At 50.4% G+C, this 8,227-nt stretch overlaps 1 long non-coding RNA gene across 1 annotated transcript; it reads right to left on the reverse strand.

The window, feature by feature from the left end:
* Positions 1 to 211: 211 nt before the first annotated feature.
* LOC120761781 (uncharacterized) lies at positions 212 to 2,602 on the reverse strand. The gene is made up of 3 exons (XR_005703739.1): positions 2,487 to 2,602; positions 1,862 to 1,973; positions 212 to 1,772 (listed from the first exon to the last, which is right to left on the reverse strand). It is a non-coding gene; the product is annotated as an uncharacterized LOC120761781 (long non-coding RNA).
* Positions 2,603 to 8,227: the final 5,625 nt, after the last annotated feature.

Here is an 8,227-nt window from a genome sequence, read left to right on the forward strand (position 1 = left end):
AGGAGCTGGTTCCCTCACTCGCTCTCCCTTCACTGCTTTCCTGCCTCAGTGTTGGCTCTGCTTCTGGTGAGGCGAAGGAGAAGCTGCCAGGAGCCCTCTGCACCCTCCTTGGGAGCCCTTGATCGCACCCAGGGATGGCAACAGGCTCTCCCTGCTCCAGTGACCTCACCAGGAATATCCACTGAGGACACACTGGACTTCACTCCTCGTTTCTCTGCCTTCCCTTGAGCTATTCAAGGGCCTAAAGCAGCAGCCTCTAACACGGCCAAACTCCAGTGTCTTGTCCATGGCAAATCATATCAGTTATGGAGAGCAGCTTCCAAACATCCCTGCGTGCTTTGATGCAGCCACACAAAACTCTCCTGCCTTTCTTAGCAATACCTGACGTGTTCGCAGAAAATCATCAGGATTTTTCCTGTCTGTCTGCTCGGGGGAGGAGCTGGCTGAACCCCTGGCTACATCAAAAGAGGCTCCTTGGTGCATTTATCCCTGTAACATTCCTGGGAGATTGGGAAAGTCCGCTCTTGCAAATGGGGAACCTTGGAGACATTAAATGACTCGCTGGAGTCACAAAAGAAACTTGCGGTGGGGAAAGAAAAGGGAACCAGAGAGACCTTCCAGGCTCCCCCCTTGTCCCCTGACCTGTCGCCCATCCCCTGCCGTGGGCTGTTGGTCAGGGCACGGTGAGAGCCCTGGGTTCCCAGAGCCTCTGTGGAATTCCCCCTCCTCCGGAGCCCGGGTCAGGTGGGCACTGCTGTCACCCTGCTGCCATCCACCTCCTCTGGCCACCAACAGCATCCCCGGAGCGGGACACAGGAGGGGACACTCCACCACCTCCAGGTGAAGGAGCCCAGGAACAGCAGCCCCAGTCCGCTGTGGGGCCAGCACAGGGCCTGGGCTGTCCCTTGGCTTCCCTCACAGCCAGCCAGAGGGCAATGGAAGATTTCCCCGGGACAGAGAAACCTCCAGCCCAGCTCCCAGGCACCAGGGTGGGGCTGGCTCTGCAGCATGCACGGCCCCCAGGCCAAACATGCTGGAATTGTCATTTATCCCTGGAGAGGCTCCGCTGGGGGAGTGCTCTGTGCTCAGGAAAGCTGTCCTGCCTCTCCCCACGCTCCTGCCTGGTGTGTTGGCTGACTCCAGAGACAAGGTTGGCAGTGCTCCTCCTCGGAGGAAGAAATCCACCCCTGCTGCATCCCCCAAATTAGAGAAGGGATGAGGGGGAAAAGGAAAACAAACGAGTTTTCAAAACCAATTTGTTTCTAACCACTAAATTCTCAGTCTGGAGTGTTTTACTTTGAATTAATAGGGGCTGTCTGTGCTCTAGGATTAAAGCTATTGATCCAGCCCTTGGTTACTGCAATCTGTCTTTGTTCTTGGACTTATTATCATCCACGCAGGGTGAAAGTCTCTAATTTGTGGTCTTCCTCCAGAGACCCATCAGGGAGAGGCCATCAGAGGGCCGCTGGCACTGCCAGGGAGCAGCAGCACTTGGAGCCTGCAGGCGGAGGGACGTGAGGAGCCAGGCAGCTGGCAGAGCCTTCCCTGGGTCAGGGCTTCCCCGGCATTCCCCCAGAGGTTCCTGCAAAACCACTGCTGGCGAGTGGTTGCTCAGTCAATAAATCCCACCTGGCAGTTTCTTAGGAATAAATATCTGTCCCGGGGGTGACCCTGCTTGTGGTGGGAGGGGGTTTTAGGACGCGTTTATCGTCCGGCAGAGTGGCTTGGTGTGCTTTTAGGAATCCACATCCTCTCCTGGTTATCCAGCGTCACTGTAGGACACGAAAGAAAGATGAAAGACTCCAAATATTTCAGAAGGCAAAGAGTACAGAGAAGAGCTTTATTGTCTAATTCTTACCACCTTTTATAACACCTTTTGTAAGGTGTTCTGATGCAGACCCAACACGATTGGTTAACAGGAACAACACCTCTCTAATCCCACTGCTGAAACTAGAGAAACAGCAAAACACCACCTGGAGAAAGATTGTTTTGGAAAAGGAGAGTTGTTTTGCCAAGACTGTTTTGAGAAGAGGCTTTCTCGAGAGCTTTTCCCTTGGGAAGCAGTCAGCACTGCTAGCAGGCTGAAATCCCTTCAGACTCAGAAATGCCAGGCACACGCTCCAGGGCTGGCCAAGGGGGTGGCCTGAGAGCAGCACAGAGCCAGGAGGCACCAGGACACATTGCTGTGCCCTGGCAGGGCCTCCAAGGAGAAAGTGGGAACCACCTCCAACCTGCTGTAACAAGCAGGAGAGACGGGTGCCAGTGGATGAACACCAGGGGCTGTCCAGGAGAGCCGAGTGAAGTCCCCTAAATGTCATTCCCATGAGTATTCCAAGCCCCTGCAGGTCACCCAGCTCCACCCAGAGGGCTGCCAGGGCCCACACGTGGTGCAGAGAAACCCAAATCCCCTCCCAGACCTCCCAGGATCCACTGGTGATCCCCTGGGTTTAGTGGGACACTTCATGGCATCCCACTTTTCCCCTCACCTGGGAAACACCAGCCCCAGGTGTTGCTGCTGTTTGTCCACGTCCCCATCCAGGGGAAGCACGGTGGTTTTGAGCAGACACAAGGAGCGTTTATTCCCGGCAGGACTCAGCTGGGGATGATCTCAAGGCATGACTGGGTTACACCCTCAGACCCATTAATTAGAGGAAGCTGATGGGACAAGAAATGTCATGTGGCAAAAGGTCAGCTCCTGCGAGGCTCTGGGGGCAAGGGAAGGTTTGGCCACGTGTGCGCTCCCGGAGGGGAGCTGACTTAGCGCCCCAGATCCTGCGGCCTGCCAAAGCGAGCAGGAAAATCCGTGTTTGGCTGGTTTTGCTCATAAAGAGGGGTTGGAACGAGGTCATTTTAAGTCCCTTCCAACCCAAACCATTCCATGATTCTGTAATAAAGTGTCCCAGGAGAGCAGCCCCTGCAGCCACCCTGCTGCTGATTCATGGCCAGGAGGAGAATTTGCCTTCTCCAGGCACCATCAGGAACAGGAGAAGGGAAATCACTGCGGACAGCCTGACTTCAGGGGTGAGCTTATGGCAGGACAGACTCATCTCCTGTCTCCTGGGAGTTTTATCCAGACTGTGCTCTGGATTTTCCAAGTGATTCAATTCTTTATAAGAAGCTTCAGGATTAAGTGTCCGAAGGATTTTTTTTTTGTTGATCTTCCTTTATTTGCCCAACCTCCCTTAAAAGAGAAACTACCTGAACATTACCTGACAAAGCCAAAAATCCTGCAAGTCTTCAGCACGGGGTTGAGGCTCTTGTGCTTTTGGCAGTTTGGGATGTTGGGCTGAAGCTCTATTTTGGGCAAGACTGGCATCGGGTCAGGCTGTGGAATGCAGGGAGTAAAGCCTGGATGACTTCAGGAAGGCTGGGTGGGTGTGACAGCACAGCTGGTGGCCCTGGGCCATCCAAAAAAACCCCAGCACACCAGCATCTGCCCTGATGCTGGGGGAGATGCAAAATGAACCAACAGAGAAGGTCCATCCAGTGGATATTGCTCTAAAGAGAGCATTGCTGAGCCTCCAGGGTCAAAATGATGGACAAAAGCTGGCAGGTGATGGACGGGCTCAGCAGGGAGAGGGGTGAGGATGTGGGGAGAATTCCTGTTTTCCTCCTGGATTTAGCCTAAACTCTCCAAGAGTTCACTCACAGAGGGTCATGGGACATGGAATGGTTTGGGTTGGAAGGGATCTTTTAAATCATCCTCATTCCACCCACCTCCCACTGTCCCAGGCTGCTCCCAGCCCCAGTGTCCAGCTTGGCCTTGGGCACTGCCAGGGATCCAGGGGCAGCCACAGCTGCTCTGGGCACCCTGTGCCAGGGCCTCAACACCCTCACAAGGAACAATTCCTGCCCAATGCCCTCATTGTAAAAATACTCCTTAGATCTTATCTAAATTGCTCCTATTTTAGTTTAAAAGCTAAAACCCATCACTCCGTGTCCTCTCACAGCCGGACCTGCTCGGAATTCTGTCCCCCTCTCTCTTAAAATTCCCCTTTAAAGCCACAAAAATGTCTCCTTGAAGCTTTCTCCTGTTATGTAAGATCGCTTTTTGAGCAGCTCCTTCCTCTCAGTTTTCTCCTCAAATGTGCTTTTTTAAAGGATAAAATGTCTCCAGGCATTCATCCCTAAGATGTCTGAGTTTTAACTCAGCCACTGAATAAACAAAGTGTGTTGGGAACACTCCAAAAACCCAAGGACACGAAAACTCTGGGGCTGTGTCTGTCCAGACAGACAGACAGATTCCCTGCTGTTATTCCAAGGACTGAACACTCCAGATGTCACCAGAACCTCACCCCCAGGACCCCAGCGTGTCCATTTGAACACTGCCCCTTCCCTAAAGCAAAATTAAGGAGTTGTTGGTGAAATTTGGGGTCAAGACAAGCAAAGGAGGAGGAGGAGAGACAGGTGGAGCCCAGCACAGGAACATGGAAATGGGTGGAAAACAAGGAGTGGGGCAGGACCTGGCAGGTGGAGATGGAGACTGCTTCTGCTTCACAAAACAAACACAAAGCAAAACCAAAAGTTGAATCTGAGTTCAGGCTTCTCCTTCCAGACCAGTGTCCCTGAGCAAACCGTGATTTTTCATGTTTGTTTTGGGGTTTGTTGGGGATTTTCTCTTGGTTCTTTGAGATGAGAAACTTTACCCGGCTGCAAACGTGTGGTGAACAATTGCATCAGACTTTTCCAAGGCAGCAGCCACCTGTGACACTCCTCAGGTCACTGAGCTGGTGAAAAGCCCAAATCCTGAGGTTTCTTAACAACTAAAGCCTCTGGAGATCTGTGTGGGGTGCAGATTTTGGGATCCCTTTGTGCCTGAAGCATCTCGTGCCACCCACCTGAGCAGGGCAGGGGCCAGGCAGCTGTGGCTGGATCCTGGATTCCCCATCCCTGGAGGCACAAACAGCTGGATCCTGGTGAATTCTGTAGCCACAGCTCCAGAAGAGCTTTTTCTCCCAGGAAGTCACCTCTGAATGTCCCTGCCATGCTCAGAGCTGGTTCTGGGGTGTTTTTCAGTCCAAACCTGACATCTCAGATGTTGAGGTTTGGGAAGATGTGCTGTTCATGGATAGAGAATGAAAATCTCCGAGTTCAGGAATCCCACATCCTTCCTCACCTCTAAAAACCCTGTACAGTCTCCACCTGGAGCTCCCAAGGGTTTGCTGGTCCTCTTCCAAACCCAGCTCTGAAAAACGCAGGAAGAAAAAAAATATATAATTAACCCAATTTTCCTGTATTTACTCCTCAGGTAAAAATCTTTGGAACCTTTAACCTTCGAACACACAAAGCTCTTTAAGCAGGGAGGGAATGAAAGGTTGATCTCTGATGAAGTGTAAGGTTTTTCCCCAAGCAAGTTTGATGATGGGAACACGGAGAGATTTGTGGCTTTAAAGTCCTGGTCTACCACAGCCGAAAACAGAACTTGCACCCCAGGGCAATTTTTGACATTTGGACTGGGTTTTCTTTACTTTAAAGTGAGATAAAAACCAGAAATAGAGAAATTCACTGAATAAAGACACCCAAGATGTTGTTTAGTTTTTTTTTTCCCAGGGAAGAAAGGTGAAACAAAAACTTTTGTAATTCCTAAAGAAATGTATTTCCTCTCAAATGCCTGAAAACATAAAGCTTCCCTTAAAAATACCCCATTCTCATTAAAAATACCCGATTCAGTCTATCTCCCATTATTGTCTTAAGTGAAAAGGTTTTATCCAACCTCCAGTTCCACAACAGATCCTGAACCCTAATTAATGGCTTTCTTTTAATAAACATTTTCAAACCACCGCACAGAAGCACCATACATGCCACAGAGGGAAAAAAAATCCCCTCAAAATGTTTTTTTATTTTGGTACCACAGCGAAAGGACAAGGAATGAGCACTCCAAGCCTCGAAGGCAAAGGCATTGCATCGTGTAGGAAATATTTGTGAGCTTTGCACATACTTTTGCCACTGTCAAGAAGCCAAAAGAATGACTCAGATGATTTGTCAGAGGAGAAAATTCGCGGCTGAGAGCCTTGAACACATGAAATATGAAACGAGAGGATGAGAGAGAATTGGGAAATGTAGCAGCGAGCAAAGAAATAAATTAAAAAGTCAGAAAACCCTCCAAAATTTACGAGGTGGTTTCCCCCAGCATAACCTTTATGTCATCAAAAAGGCCACCAAAAAGGTAGAAAAAACTTTGGAAAGGTGCACGGGCAAAAGGGAAAGTCACCCATGAAATTCCTCGTTTTGTCTTTCTGCCTGATTTGTATAAAGCACCGTCACAACTCACAGCTGTGAACAGACCACAGGGTGAAATTTTGGGTTAAAAAAATGAGGCAAAGTGAGCCAAGACTTGCAAATAGTGACAACTGGATTGATTCCAAGCACAGCAAATTACTGACACTGGCTGCAAAGTCAGGAGCTTTTCCTCCCACTTTATGAACAGCAAAACTAATGTTTACTTTGACCTTTACCAGGAAACATCTCCAGCAGCCTCCCAACCTGCAGGGACCACCCAGTGTCACCACCAAGTTTATTTTCTTCCCTTTTTTGGGGGGTTCTTTTGAAGCCCGTAAGCCAGAGCTGCTCCCTGGATTGCAGCCTCGACAGGAGCATAAATAACTCGTCTCACGTTGCATTTTCCAACCCTAATTGCCTTTGGCTAGCGAAGGACACGATGCTCATTCCATTACTCCTGGCTGAGGGTGTTTCATTCAATGAGATGTTTTCTGCGGAAGGATTGCTGGAGGTAACGGGACCTTAGGGAAAAGCTGGGAAATTTGGGGGTTTTCTGTTATTTACTCTTCTGCTCCTCTTATCTCATCGATGAGATGGAGCAGTGTGTTCATAGCGCCTGGAGATAAGAGCACATCCCTCAGATGTTTCCATCGGAGGCACACGGGAGTCTGGCTGAGCCCTCGGTGTCACACCCTGCCAGAACACACCAGGGAAGCCCTGCAGCAGCAGGAGCCAAATGCAGAAATGGGGTGTGCCAGCCCAGCAGGGCCAGGAGACAGAGTCACCACAGAGAGGGGCTTCAGCAGAGGAGGTCAAATCTGAGGTCACAGATTTGGCTCATGATGTTAAGCAGAAGGGAGACACGGAGCTTCATTACTATTGTTATTGTTAATTTTTGTTAATTTTAATTTTAATTTTAATTTTAATTTTTTTTTCCTCCTCTCTCCGTGCCAGCAAAGATTGAGGCGCTCAGGACGTGACCTGAGCCCTGCCAAGCACAAGTGTCCCCTCACTGGGCAGGATGGAGTGAGTGAACTTTGGCCTAGAGCGTGCAATCAAGGAATAAGGAAACCACACATGGAAACATGGGAACACATAAAACCACCAGCTCTCCCTCAGGAGGGCAGGAAACAAACACAGATGTTGTCTTTGCTAGGAGAGGCCAAAGCAGCTCTCCAGCAGCTGCTCCAGAAGAGTTTGCAACTCTGTTGAATGAGTGATGCAAACCTGCCTGGGAATTGACAGTGCATGGAAGGGAAGCAGGAGGGCGCTGGCTGTGGTTTAAAGGGAACAAAGAGAGGGTTCCCTCCCTGCTGCCGCTTTTGGATGCCAATTTCTAGCGAAAAATCTTCCCAGAACAGAGCTGAGTCATGAAATAACATCACTGTGCCTTTGAGCGGGGCTGCTGCAGGACTCCAGAGCCAGAACCTCCCACTGTCCTGTCCTCCTGGCACAGCCCCTGGATGCACAGGGATGTGACAGCCCAGTGCCATTCCATGTCTGCTGGGAGGAAAAGGGCACAGAACGAGGTTTGCAAAGGAATGAATACCCGCTCAGTGCCGCCTGACTCCAGGATTGAGTTGAATCTTCTGCCTGGGGTGTTCAATTTGTGAGAAAACGACCCCCAGGAGTTGTGGTTGCCTGTGACACGAGGAGAAAACCCTTCCTGGACAGCAAATGCCCTCCCATGGCTCACAGATGTCACCAAGTGATCAGCAGAGGTTGTTCTTCTCTCGGGTGGGTGATGCCCAGCGTTCCTCCCCCAGCTCCAGGAACAGACTGGGTGTCCCTCAAGCGTTTCTGTTGTAGCTGCATGGGAGCAGGTGGCTAATTCCACTTCCAGTTTAAATGCCAGGAAAATCGGTGGATTTTTGTTCTGATTCAAAGGTCTCATCCACCTCCAAGTTGCCCAGCTTGCACTGCCAGGTGCTGAGTTTACAGGATGAGAGGAAAAGGCCTCAGGCTGTGCCAGGGAGGGTCAGGCTGGGCATCAGGAGGAATTCCTCCA

This window comes from Hirundo rustica, chromosome 20 (genome assembly GCF_015227805.2).
Source record: "Hirundo rustica isolate bHirRus1 chromosome 20, bHirRus1.pri.v3, whole genome shotgun sequence".
NCBI classification, from domain to species: Eukaryota; Metazoa; Chordata; class Aves; order Passeriformes; family Hirundinidae; genus Hirundo; species Hirundo rustica.